The 14,966-nt window shown below is 40.0% G+C and overlaps 1 long non-coding RNA gene across 1 annotated transcript; it reads right to left on the bottom strand.

The window, feature by feature from the left end:
- Positions 1-285: 285 nt before the first annotated feature.
- LOC306895704 lies at positions 286-10,517 on the bottom strand. Its single transcript, XR_013786836.1, has 3 exons — positions 5,112-10,517; positions 611-3,797; positions 286-370 (listed from the first exon to the last, which is right to left on the bottom strand). It is a non-coding gene; the product is annotated as an uncharacterized lncRNA (long non-coding RNA).
- Positions 10,518-14,966: the final 4,449 nt, after the last annotated feature.

Here is a 14,966-nt window from a genome sequence, read left to right as displayed (position 1 = left end):
TGGCAAGCAGACCGTTGGTTATGCCATTCTGTCTGCTCCCTGACCTGGGCCCCAGTGAGTCAAGTTTTAGCATTAAGACTATGTGCCATATTTCTAGACAGAGGTCAGTAAGCATAGCAAGGTGATACTTTAAAAAGAATGTGTTTCTGCAATGTTTTGTGAAAATTTTTATATGTGTAAGATTATTACTTTGTCTAGGTATAAAGCTTTATAGTTGATGAGTCTAGTCGATGGAGCAATCAGAAGAACCGAGCAAGGGACCAAGAATGAAACAGACACAGAAGTATAGTTCACTCAAAGTCAAAGTTTATTACAAATGGTTTCAGTTTATATAAAGGCAAAAGGGAAAGTGAGATTTGGGCTCAAATCCCTCACATTGGTGCACAGCACATATATCACACATTTGTTAGTATTCCTGTCTAAGACAATTTATTAGTTCTTGGTTACACGTCGGTGCCATCTCTTAACACACAATAAGATATATCCTTATAAGGAAACATACATCGTCCTCGTAGGGCGCTTATAGGGAGAGGATACATGGGAACCAGGGGATGCATGGGAACCAGGGGTCTTATCAGCAGCCTAGATTCTAGAATCTCACAATGGCCACTTTTAGACCAACAGTCTTACAACTAACCATGTGTCCCTTTCATAAACAAAACATATATTCAAATGTGTTAGTGATATATCATTTGCAATTAGCGTTTTTTTATTTTGTTTTCCGTGCAAGCTGTTTTACATAGCATCACTTTAAATCACTTCTAATAAAACAAAATAAATTGAAATAGGAAATTAGAAAAGAAATTGAAATAGGAAATCAAAATAAATCATCAAAATAAGAAATCATCCCTTTCTTCCCCTCTTAAAAAGGAATTACTCATCATCCTCATCGCTGTGCGTCCCTATCTCAACTACTGATTTGTCCACTATCATTATTTTGGCGTCTGCTCTATTGTTCTCATCTACTTGAACCTCTCTCTCCCCACCTTCCATCACCTGGTAACGGTCTTCATCTACTTGAACCTCCAGTTCCTCTCCTTCCAGCACCTGGGCTTCCCTTCTTATAATTGGTGCAAGTGCCTCTTCATATAGATGCACATAATCATCATCGTCGTCGTCAGTATCACTATAAAAATCTGTTCCCCATACCCTATGGTTAGTTTTAACAGCAAGACCTTCAGGTGTGGCTCTAGCCATCCTAATTCGGTTAATTTCTGTCAACTCAGCATTACCTGGTAAGCTCCTTGCCTTGTCAAGGGAGCCAAAGATTGCATCACACATTTATGTAGGCCTTGTAAGATACAGGGTCCAAACAGTATGAAAACTACTAAACAAACAATTATTGGTATTACGGTGCTGAAAATCCTGCCACCCCATCCCCCTGCCAACCCGTTCAGCCATTCAAACCACGATGAATCAGCCGTTTCAGGTACTGGGATGGATTGCCTCATATGTGTAACAATGTAGGTGATGTTGTTTGAATAGTCTGGAATTGAAAAACAACAAGAGACTCTAACATTTTGCACACGCCTCCTTTTTCAGCTGTCAATATGTCCAGAGCAAGTCTATTCTGAACAACTGCTTCTCTCATTGTTCTTAACTGAGTGCTAATCAAATTCAATGCTTGTGCTGTGTCATTCTCCAAAGACAGAACCTGCCATGCCAGAACATTTATTTTGTTTAAAGCAATGGCTGTCCCTATGCCTGTAAAGTAACCTGCCACAGACCATCCTACAGTTTCCCACGGGCTGGTCCATGGATTACAAGTTCTATGACCGGCATAATAGAATGGCGGGGGTTTGATATCCCGCTTTGATCGGCTTAATGGTTGTCTTTCCATATCTTTTATTTTCTTCCTTAAAATAGTCGTTTCTGTAGACATACAGGATAACAACAACCTCTCCACTGTCCTTCATCCAAATTATAATACGCAGTTTCACCGCATACCCACACCATCCCAGGTGCACTGTCTAAGTGTGAAAAGTGTGAACTTCTTTCTTCTCCTGAATCAGAGTAATCGTATTTTTACAGTCAGACATTCCTACTATATGTTTTCCTACCTCAGAACATACACACAATACTGGATGAGCATGTACATGGAATGTGGGTCCCTGAAATGGTGTACCTGTATACGAACACACATAATCTCTAATTCCTAAATTTGGAGAATTTCCCTGTCGCACATTGTCTGTCATTTGTACGATCAAGGACATCTGTTTAGACATTTCACATATGCCTTTGCTATTCCAAACCATATCAGTGGTTACCTCCTGCGTTTTCCACATAGACTGAAGTTGCAAACATACCCAACAATCTCCTTCTCCTTCCTCATGCACTACCCTTTTCTGTAATATTGCTAAGGCACATGCATAATTTCCATTCACTCTTATCTCTTTGGTGTCTGGAGTGAGGTCGGAGCCCATAAAGAAATCTATGTCCTGCGATGCATCCTCGGGTGCGTCTGAGCCTTGTTTGACTGTTCCTGTACGTAAATCATTAATTACCTCCTTCACCGCTGAATCATGTTTCGGAGCTTCTACAGTAATCTGGATTTCCTGGTATGCATCTTTATCAGATAGGGTCCATGCACAGTAATAGGTCCCTTCGTCTTCTTGTGTTATGTCTAATATGGTGACATTCATTAACCATGCATTTCTCCCATTCGCCTCTATTCCAAAAGTAGCAGGTACGGTTTTGTCCCTATTACAGTATTTAGCTTTTCCCTTCTCCAGTTACTCTATGTTGTGCTTTGTCAATCGTTATACTAAATCTGGATTCTGGAGTTCCTTTTTCTGGGCCATAGTAGGCCTTTACCTCTGCCCAACTACAAGATCCTTTGCAGATATAAAGACTGTGGCCATATCTGCTTCTTGCTTCTTCTACATTGTTATACGTTCTAATACTCGCAGAAATAGGGTCACAGAGGAAGTTTGCATGTCCTCCTGCCCTTACCATGAACTTCAGGGGGTTTTCATTTGGGTAACTTCTATGTAGTTCTCGTTTTATCAGAGTTTGATTTCCTCCTTTGTTATATTGTATCTCCCAATATAAGCATATGCATATGCTTAGCATTACCATTCAGTGCTAGACTACAAGTTATTACTCTTACCCCCCACATACCTAGGTTTAAATGTGATTCCAGGATATATGTAAATATTCTCAATTTGGTGGAAACTCCTGAGTCTTCTTTTTTACTCTTTGTTCCCCTTTAACCTTTCAAATGAGTATAAGACTAGTTGGTCTGCCAGTTCATATTCCAGTATTATCCGTAAGGGATCTTGAGCTTCGTCTAATGCGTCTACCACTGTCCAAATAATTACTGGACCAAACACAAAAAGAGCATCTATAACGATACACTCGATGAAAGAGTAATTTTCTAAGATATCCATAAGATATGAGAATTAATTTATCAATATGGCCCTTAGTGCACTTCAGGGGAATTATGGGGTCAGCACTGTTGACTCAATGGGCCATCTATCTTCTTGCTTTGGGTGGCCCCCACCTCACGAAAGGTAGTTCTTTCCTTAGCATGGTCAGTGCTTCACCCACCCTAAAATGCAGTAAGGTGAATCCCCTTTTGAGATTCTATTTTGAATTGGAGCTTGCCTGCTCTCCTGAAGAACACGACTTCAATCTAGAAGCGTGTATCCACTGCGGCTGGTAATCTGTCAAAACTCCTGTCCTGGTTACGGCAATCACAGTCGCTGGTCCGTGGTATTTTGGTTCTCTAGCCTTGATAGGCTTCAGACTTTTCACGAACACTCTTTGTCCGGGAACAAAACTATTAGTAGGGTTTTCTGAGGGAAGGGGAAGACAAAGAGAAACATCAGCACATATAGAATTTAGCTTTTCGACAAGGGAAGTCACGTAGTCCTCCTGGATCGACTGCATGTCACCTAAGGAAGAAATGCCTGTGCGGCCTTTTACCCACGGGGTCGGGAAAGGCCTACCCATTAGCACCTCGAAAGGTGATAACTTAGTAGTGGAAGATGGGGTCATCCGTATTTCGGTTAACACGGCGGGTAACAAATCTACCCATTTTTTCCCTGTCTCGAGTGCGGCATTCGTTAGGCGGGTCTTTAGCGTGCGGTTGCATCGTTCTACTACTGCTGAAATCTGCGAATGATACGCAATGTTGAAGTGCCAATCAACAGACAAAGCTTTTGCTAGGAGCTGAGTCACCTTTGACGTGAATGGCATCCCGTTATCGCTTTCGATAGTCGAAATGATTCCATAGCGGGGTATTATCTCTTTCGTTAAGATCTTTACTACCGTCTTAGCATCCTCTTTTGCACACGGAAATGCTTCTGGCCACTTTGAGAATCGATCAATAATGACCAATAGATTTAAATAGATTTAAATGCGCACATGTTCGACATGCGTCCAAAACAAGTTTTACGGTCTTTAGCACATCAGCAATGCAGTACAATTGATTCATTGCCTGAACAGCTTGTGCACAGCTGGCATTGTAGTGCTTTATTAGAATAATTAATCCTAATTTTGGTATTGCGATTCTACCCTTTTCGTCTCTTATCATCCCCCCTTTATCCGGAGCACAACCACTTTTGCTCCAATGCTCCAAATCTGCCTGGGTCGGCTGACTTTGTACAATTTTGATGCCGATATATGGTATATTTGTTATGTGCACGTCATTGTTATCGTTGTTTCGTCTTTTTGCTGAAACAGCGATTTAATCTGACTTTTGGCTGATGCCTTTGCGGCTTCATCAGCCCATTGATTCCCTAACGTTTGTTCATCCTCCCCTGAAGCATGACCTTTGACCTTCACTAGGGCCACTTCAAGCGGGAGCTGAACTGCTTCCGTTAGCTGCCCTATCAGATTTGCATGTGCTATGGGTTTACCATCTGCTGTTTTGAAACTTTTTGCTTCCCACATTTTAGCATAATGGTGAAGAACACTCCACGCGTACTTGGAGTCTGTGTAAATTGTTGCTCGCTTCTCTGTCATCAGCTCACAGGCCCTTATTAATGCTACCAATTCTGCCGCTTGAGCCGAGTTGTAGTCTAAAGCTTCAATTACTTCGGCTGAGTCTGAAACCACAGCATAGCCACAAAGGTAGACACCATCACAGGGCTTTGAACAAGACTCACCAACATAGATGTGTTGTCCCCCATCCAGGGGCGTATCCAACAGATCGACCCTGGAAAAACAAGAGGTTGTCAGTTCAAAGATGCAATCATGATCAACAGTCAAATCTGTCATGTCCATGATACCCAAAAAGTCCCAGCAAAGCAGGATTAATGCTTGCTGTCGTTTGTACACTAGGATTTTTTGTAGCCAGCAGAATAGCCTCATACCCTGATCGTCTTTGCGCTGTCATGTGTTGTGTCTGCATGTTGTGTAAAATTGCGTCGACCTTGTCAATGTCATTGGGTGTGATAGAACAGTTTTCTCCACCATCTTCACAATCAGAGCAGCTGCAGCCACAGCACGAAGACATGCTGGCATACCTGTGACTATGTTATCTAACTTTTTAGACAGATATGCTACTAGTCTATATGTGGAACCATGCAGTTGCAACAGCACACCTACGGCTTCACCTTCTGCCTCCCTAGCATGCAAGTGAAAAGGCTTGGTATAGTCTTGTAAACCCATTGCTGGTGCTTTAATGATGGCTGCTTTTAATGCATCAAAATGTTCATCTGCCTCGGCAGTCCAGTCCAGACGTGTGTTGGGCGGAGTTTTGTGATCAATCAGACCTCTCAGGTGCCTATCATGGATCGCACAGTCAGGAATCCACGATCTGCAATAGTTCATTAGTCCCAGAAAACTTTGGAGCTGCTGTACTGTTCGTGGGGACTTAATGCTTCTTATCAGTTTGATCCTGTCTGTGGATATTGCTCTGAGGCCCTGCATCAGTACATGACCTAAGTAGTTCACCTTAGTCTTGACCCATTGCAGTTTTCCTTTCGAGGCCTTGAAACCTGCATCCGCAGGTACATTGCAAACAATCAAAGATGCTTTTTCACAGTCCTCCGTCTCCCCCGACACCAGTATATTATCTGCAAACTGAAGCATTCTGAAGTCATTCTGGCCAAAGTTTTGTGCACTGCTGCCAAAAAGACATCGGGTGAGTCCGCGTAGCCCTGTGCAAGGTGCTTCCATGAATTTTGTATCCCTCTATATGTAAAAGCTAACAATGGCTGAGTCTCTGGGTGAACTGGCACAGAGAAAAAAGCTGCACACAAATCAATGCCAGTGAAATACTTGTGTGAGTAAGGTACATAATTCATAACAGTCGGAACATCAGGCACAATTGGTGCTAGCGGTATGATTAATTGATTGATAGCTCTCAAATCCTGAGTTAATCGCTAAGTTTTTCCATCGGCTTTCACAACAGGGTTAATTGGTGTGTTGTATGGCGAATGTGTTGGTTGGAGGACACCCTGCTGGACAAAATTTTCAATCAAAGGCTTAATACCTTCCTCTTTATCTTTTGACAAAGGGTATTGTTTAATGTAAACAGGCATTTTTGTTTTAAGCTTTGATTATATGGTTCCATATCAATGAAACCAGCGTCATCCTTGAACTGAGACTATAACAAAGGGTTAATCATGGAGTCCACCCGTGCAGGCATGCTGGCACAGGAAACCGGCGTGTGTGAGCTGCTTGACTGCTCACATGTCGGTAATGGATCAATGGATGCCTGTAAACTGGACAGAAAAGAGAAGACAACTTGTTTTTTAGTGAATTTAATATCCATGCCCAATATATGCATCATATCACAACCTAAAAGATTTAGCGGAGCCCCAGGTATAATGGTAAACTTGTGAAAAAATTGTATAACACCTGAAGCTTTAACCTCCAAGGGAGGTGTCACAAGACATGCAATGTCAGTTCCTGTTATTCCCACAGAGTGAATTATCTGGTTAGTTAGAGGACCCTCATATTCTTTAGATGTCATCGACGAAGCATCTGCTCCTGTATTAAGCAGAAATGTTTGAGGCTGCCCATTCACCATAAGGGTAAAGTAAGGCAAATCCTGTCCACTATTCGAGAATGTTAAGGTCATCATACACAACTCTGAACTTCATTCTGTGGGCACCCCTATGCTTGGTTTGGGTGCTATTGGGTTTGGTATGTGGCCAGGGCCGGCCCTAGGCATAAGCGAACTAAGCAGCTGCTTCATTTATTTATTTTTACAATTAAATAACTTAAACAAGTGATATAAATGAATGTATGAATGCATATGAATATGAATATGAATATGAATGAATAAATGAATAACTCAAGACAAGAAAATTCTGATTTGCCGACAACTGCTGTTGTGTCTGTTAGCGTTTAAGTCATGCACAATAGACATCTCGCATGCATTGACAATTAGTACCGGTGTGCAAGTGCGCGTCACTGTAATAAATGATAAGCCATGTCACAGAAAAGGATGTATCCCTCTGGTGCCGAAAAGAGAAAGAAGAAAAGGACGGAGAAGGAGAAAAAAAGAGCAAGATAAGCGGCAACACACATTTTGCTCACGTCACTTAAGGTAGCACTCAGCCATCACCAGAGCTAACGTTAACGTTCCTGCCATCAACAGTGAAATGTCTTGCATTATTAATATACATTTATCTGGGTGTATTTCATGTATTGATTATAGATATCAGTTTAAGTTGGAGAAAACAGCCGAAGGGGAACTAAGGGGTAGGGATGCCAGCTAGCATTGCTGTATGTGTTGAAGTGAAAGTTAGAAAATATACCAATACCATGTTGAGTGGGGAGACTTCTGTGATGAAAATTCAATTTTATTAATGTGGTGGCGAGTGTTGTAGCAGGGCTATCCTCATATTTATAGGCTGCAGTTATGCGATTTTGAGGTCATTGTTGTACAATTGTCATTGTTGAACACTTGCTGTTCTTATGTTTGCATTCATTATTTAAATCTATTTTTTGTAACATTCTATTTTTTATTATATATCTGTTTGTCTATTTTTGTTTTATTTAAAAGATTGCACATTTAATGCACATTTGCATTTGCAAATTATTTATTTCATGTTTTGTGACAGTTTGTATTCAGAAGTATAAGAGTAAAGTATTTTATTTAAGTATAGATTTTTATTATTTATTTTTTATTAATACATAACCTCACTGTATTCATTTATAATGTAACATTATAGCATGACATTTGTGACAATAATCTTCAAGCACACGGTGACTCCCCGTGGTAGGTGGGGGGCCCCTCAAATCAAATTCTGCTTAGGGCCGCCAAGAGGCGTTGCCTCGCTGTGGTGGGCGTCTCATATCAGCAAGACGTGCTGGGGGCCGGGTATCACCCGAGTTCCACTGAGGTGAGATCTGCCTCTGCAACTGTCTGCAATCACGTTTGAAATGGCCCTTCCTTCCACAGTGAAAACATACCATATCTGACTTCCCCCTTTGGTGAGCCCGCGGTGGATGGGGCTTGGGGTCAGAAGTTTGATTGCGGTTATACTTCCATTTTTTCTGGTGCCCTGTAAACACAGCATTCTCTATTTTCACAGCGAAACCACCCGATGCATCCAGTTCCCTTATACGTTTTGCTAGAGCTTCCACGGTCATTTCGTACAAATTCGATGTGGTGATTCGGATTAGTTGCGCTTGTTTCGCATTCATGTTATTCAACATTGTGTTAATAAACAGAGGCTTTAACTCATTTGTTAATGGCAATTTAGAATCGTCGGTCCACGCTCTCTGAAAACGCACAAAGAATTCAGACACAGATTCTTTCGGTCTTTGCTTAGTGCTGGCAGCAAACGATAAATCTTGTCTGCTACGTAGACGTTCATCAAGAAAAACTTTCAATTCTTTGAAAAATGTGTCAACATTAACAGCTTTTTCCCAAAATAATTCATGTGGGTTTTGAGACGTGCCACCGCCGATAATCTTATCAGTGTCGGATGATAACGTGGGGCACTTTTGAACTATCATTTGTTCAGTAACATCTCCTTCGAGCTTTCTAAATAAAACTGCCATGAAATCACTCCCTGTAAAATGTGCATATTTTGTATGCGTCTTTAAAACAGTCACAAATTTTCCCACTTCTTGTGGGGATGGTAAACTTTTGCAAATCGATTCCATATCAGACATTGTTAGCGGTTTTATATTTACGTTATTACCAACCCGAATCCAAACCGATATCTGAGGTGCGTCACCCGCAGCAATTTCGCCATCTGGCTTCTTTACCGTCTTTTTACCAGATTTTGAGCTTTCAATCCCGTTGGGTCCCATAGGTTGAATGGTCTCGGAACGGATTTTCAGACCATTTTTCAGACAATTTTTCTGCGACACAGGGGGTGACGGCAAAGTTTCGGGCTGGCAAAAAGTGGAGTATGATGGTGGCATTTCAGATACACCCTGCTTTGCAACATAAGCAAGCATTTGTTTTTTCTCAGGACCTTTATCCCACACCTTTTTAAAACATTTCCATACAGCGTAAGCTTTAAGCATGTATGTATTATCCCATTTCGGGTCACCCCACCCTTCTTTCACCATACTTTTTGCCAGCTCGATTCCGCCGTCTGCAAATGACCCATCTCGAGGGTACGGAGGATCAATTTGCGGTCTCATTTTCTCAGACCACCCTGCGAGGTTACTGACATATGGTTCGACATAAAAACCTTGATCATTTCTATACATAAAGGCGTTTGGCATTTCGCCAGGCAACGGTCTCGAGGGCTTATTCCCCATCTTTGACTTCAAAAGCAGTAATAAAACCAACAAGGCAGCTTCAAATAGAAATAGCAGCAATGGAAACTAGAATGAGCTTCCGCTTGTTAGTAGTGTTTAGATTAGTGTTTAGAACTCTGAATGCCCAATCGACCAACTGTTTCAACTATATTGTATGTATCGTATTGTGACCGTGGGTGATTTTGAGTCCCCTTCTTTTGTTTGCTTAGTGTGAGATCTTGCGTAACTCGCGGATCAGAGGACCCTTGAATCTCTATTTTTTCAGTCACGATCTGTCAACATTCGATAATCGTGTTAACAATTTCGTTTCCAGTTTGATTAACTGGATCAAATATGAATTTGTTTCCTCTGATTATTATTTTTGAATAACAACAAAAACTTTTTTTGAATGGCCAAGCTTTGCACTGCGATCAACATCAACAGTTTGATCAGAACTGTATTCCCACTCGTGCGTTAGCTGTCACGGAGCAACAATGGAATTTAGACCATTCCACAAGTATTAAAAACCTATTTCGTCTTTTTCCGAAATATCATCACAAGAATCCTACAGGGTAAGCGTCATATTTACTTCAACCAAACTTTGTCAAAGAAATATCAAAGCATTTCTTCCAATCAAAATTTGTCAAAGAAATATTTTAAAACACTTACCCTTTTAGTTGTAGGTCTGTGCCCGATCGTCGGTGCGCCTGTAGCCTCAGCTCAGCTTTGGTCTCTTGGTTCGAAGAGGTTTTCCCCCTTTCATGGCACGAGCCCCCTAATTGTAAGATTATTACTTTGTCTAGGTATAAAGCTTTATAGTTGAGGAGTCTAGTTGATGGAGCAATCAGAAGAACCGAGCTCGGGGACCAAGAATGAAACAGACACCGAAGTATAGGCATATATATATATATATGTGTAAAAGAGGAAGTAAGATTTGAGCTCAAATCCCTCACATTGGTTCACAGCACATATATCACACATTTGTTAGTATTTCTGTCTAAGACAATTTATTAGTTCTTGGTTACACGTCGGTGCCATCTCTTAACACACGATAAGATATATCCTTATAAGGAAACATACTTCGTCCTCGTAGGTCGCTTATAGCTAGAGGATGCATGGGAACCAGGGGATGCATGGGAACCAGGGGTCTTATCAGCAACCTAGATTCTAGAATCTCACAATATGCTAAATAAATGAAAGGTGATTTGACACAAGTGTTTGAATGTGTTCAATTTATTTCAGTATCAAGTTTTATTTTGAATGTTTGTTTACATTACATCTGAGTTAGTGCTAACATTAGATCCAATGGGTATGTTTTTGTCCCATGAGAAAAACATCTTGTGAATGAAATAAAATTGTTTATTTGAAGGTTTGTAAAAATGCAAAATATTTTTTTAAAGTAAAGAGTGATGGTTAGGTTTAGGGGAAGGGTCAGTATATGGAAAATGCAGTTTTAACAGTATAAAAATCATCATATGTTGGGCATGTCTAAAAGACACAGGCCCAAGTCCGTTGTGCAGATTTCTCCCAAAACCTACGGTGGATCTGGGCCAGATGATTTTTGCTATCTGGGGACCGCAAAAACAATGAAAAGTCTAAAAGTGTACATTTGTAGCATAAGCTGTATTTGTTACTATTAGTATATCATAGTGATGGTATAGTATGAGTACAACATTATACCACGTACACTAGTATTCTAGGATAAGTCTAGATGTCATGAGACTGACAGGAACAAAGCCGAAGTGCAGACAGCTCTTCAAAGACATTTATTTAACGTGGACAAAACCTAACTCAAAATATCTTGAGGGGGAAAAGAACAAAAACTTTAACAAAACAAAACTTGACTTAACAACTTAGAGACCAGTGGCAACAGAACAAGACCGGGATGAAGATAAATAAACCATCACAAGACAGCAAACATTAGGGCATTAAATAGGAGATGAACAAAAGAGGCATAACGAGGGCAAGAGGTGAAGGGTGTAAACTGATAACGGGATAATAAATAAGGAAACAAGGGGCAGGGCTAAGACACAAGACATGGGGCTGATGACAGAACTAGAAAAACAACTACAAAGAAAACAAAATCATGACAGTACCCCTTCTCCAAGGGACACAACCTGGTTGCCCCAAGGAGGAACACGACATGAACAAAAATCAAAACACTGCAAAATGGTAACTAAAACTTCCAAAACATGAGAACACAACGGAGGATGGAACCAGAAACACAATCTGGTGGGCCACAAACTGGAACATACTAGCGGCCCACAGACAGGAACACCCAACGGTGGGCCGCAGACAGGAACATTAGCTAGTAGGGCCGCACCCAGGAACATCTCCTGGGAAGCCTGCAGACAGGAACATTAGCAAGTAATCCTGCACCCACGAACATCTCCTGGGGGCCCGCAGACGAAACACACTTTAGGCCAGTGGCAGGAATACAGGTAGCCGCAGACAGGAAGATACTAGCAGCCCAAAGACAGGAACAACGACAGGTGGCCCACAGACAGGAACATTAGGCGGTAGGCCCGCACCCAGGAACATCTCCTGAGGAGCCCGCAGACATGAAAACAAGAGGGAGGGCCACGGACAGGGGCAGATCCTGGTGTGGATAACGGCAGCATCGACCCTGGAGGGAATACAGCCTCGACCCATGAAGGGGACCCCGATGACCTCGAACACAGGAGGGACCCCCGAGGAGTTGGGTTCTTCGTGGTTGGTTCGTTCTGTCATGAAACTGACAGGAACAGAACCCAAGTGCAGAAAACATAACTCAAAATCCCTCGAGGGGGGAAACACGTGACGTGACGGAAACAAGGGGCGGGGCTAAGACAGAAAACATGGGTCTGTCATGATCCTGTCCGCCTGAATTAGAAAAACAACTACAAAGAGGACATGATCATGGCAGAAGAATTTAAATAGAAAAAAATGGCATTTAAAGAAAAATGCACAATTCATTCTGTGGGGCTTTATTATTGATACATTTGTTGCCTTTATTTAAAGGGGTCAAATGACACGGCTAAAACGAATCTTATCCATTGTTTTAGATGTAATGCAATGTGTACACACGATTTAAGGTTTAAAAAAAGCTGTATTTTCCACACACGTTGCTTGTTTGTATCAGTGCATAGTGATAGGTCGAATACTGCAATACTGATAGAAATATTACGCCTCTTACCATATTTGGAACATCAGGTTCCAAAGCAATTGTACTGACAGGTACACCCACCTTACTTGCGTTTACATTTCGGCAGTCTTAGTCCTATTATACCACAAACTGACATAGATTTGTGGGGGTGTGGTTTCACGCGTTTAAGGCATTAGATAGAATGCTTACATTTTTGCAATTTTACGTGTCTAATACATGCATTGGAAACTTATAACAGACCAAAGACATAAAAACACAGTTTCCGCTTTAATATGACCGCTTTAATTATATATTATGCAATATTTCCTGGACAGGGATTTACACTAGTCCTAGACTAAAATAAAGTGTTCAAAACTGAAAACAACTTTTTTTTGTAAGACATGTTTGTAAAAACCACATACATTTGACAAAGGCCTAGTCCAGGATTAAGAAATCACCCCTAAGATTTAAGAAACATTTAAGAGATCTATTTATTTATTTACATGACTGCATACTTTAAATAGAGAGCGAGAGAGAGCGCAAGCAATAGGTAAAACAACTGAATAGAAAATGCAGTGTGTAATTGTCTTTTCACAATTGAAATGTAGTGGAGTAAACAGTAGTTGAGTAATCAGCGCATACTTTTTCAAAATGTATTAGATTGTAGACGTTGATACCATTGAAAATGTAAACAAGGAGCCAAAAATATACTAATTGTATTTACTCAAATATTTTACAATACTCCATAATAAAACATTCATGTAAAAGAGTTTCTATTTTAGTGCTAACAATAATGACAAGGTTTTTGACTTAGCACCACATGTGTTTGTTTGCTCAACATGTTTTTATACATCACCTGGATCTATTCTACTGTATATATGTACTGTTTCGTATGTAAACAAAACACTTAATTTGTGAATGTATCTTAACAAAATGTAAAATAGTAATAAGCTGACTTATGGCAATTTGATTGTTGTTTGTTTCATCCGTTTATGTTCGTCTCCTTTCATACGCTTACACTGAGTTTACAATAATTTTTATGTTTTTGTAGACTAAAATTTTTTATTTATAGCCATGTTCTCTCTGTTATACTGCAGTAACGTAATATGTAAGTGGCTCATACAGATATTCTAAAAAGTAGACATCTAGCTTGGAATTATTATCTGTGTATCAATCCATAGTAACAGATGATGTGGATACATTGGGAAAATCAAACATTATTTTTGCATAACAGTTCATGTATAGAAACAATCCAACAAACCAAACTTACAGAAAGTCATTTTACATTCCATCCAACTTTAATCCTTTTAAACTTTCAGACAATTTGGAAAGTCTACCTCAGTTTAGAGGTCCATAGTTTTTTTATGAAAAAAATTACATGGGTCTAGTTGAATTGACTGCAAAATCATATTGATGGCATTTATCCCAACTTGTGCTGTGAATTGATTTAAAAAAGAACTTATCACACATTTCTTTGTAAGATTAATCACATGCAACATTACTGTTTTAAAATGTGCTTTTAAATTCAATTATTTCTCGGTTATTCTCCAAATTAATATAGAAACAACACACGGTTTCATTTTATATTTCTTTAATGCCATCTTTTTAAAAAGAAAAACCTGCATTGCTGGTCTCAGTACTACTACTACTAATGATGTATCTATAAAAGTATTTTTTCCTTCATGCCATGTCATGCATTCTGACGTCTTCACACTGTTAAACGTGCTGGCTTCTTATGCTTAACATGGTCAACTTGTTAAAAAACGAGTTTGACGTATAACATAGTATTTCTGTACTTGATACACTCCCCCGGCACTCTTTTATCATTCAGGATACCTGTGTTGTCAAAGGGATCCTATTCCTTTTATTAATCTTAACATTCTTGGTGAATTGCTATAATTAAAGTGTTATTAAGAGCGAACAATTGTAACATTTCTCAGGCTTAAATTGATTTTTTTTTTAAAGTGAACTTTAAATGATGCGCAGAATCCCATCATATCTGGCTAATCATTTATGTGCACTTCAAAAATATATAGAAATGGAAAGTTCACAAACACTTTATAGTCTTTACCGCTAAACTCTACATTGAATACAGAAGAATTCTCATTAAAGCTACAAAGCACATTGATTTCTTATTTTATATTATTTGATTATTAATTAGTGGCAGGAGTCACAGCAGCAA

Source organism: Barbatula barbatula, assembly GCF_947034865.1.
Source record: "Barbatula barbatula genome assembly, chromosome: 6".
Taxonomy (NCBI): Eukaryota; Metazoa; Chordata; class Actinopteri; order Cypriniformes; family Nemacheilidae; genus Barbatula; species Barbatula barbatula.
This window is presented reverse-complemented; position numbering and strand designations above follow the sequence as displayed.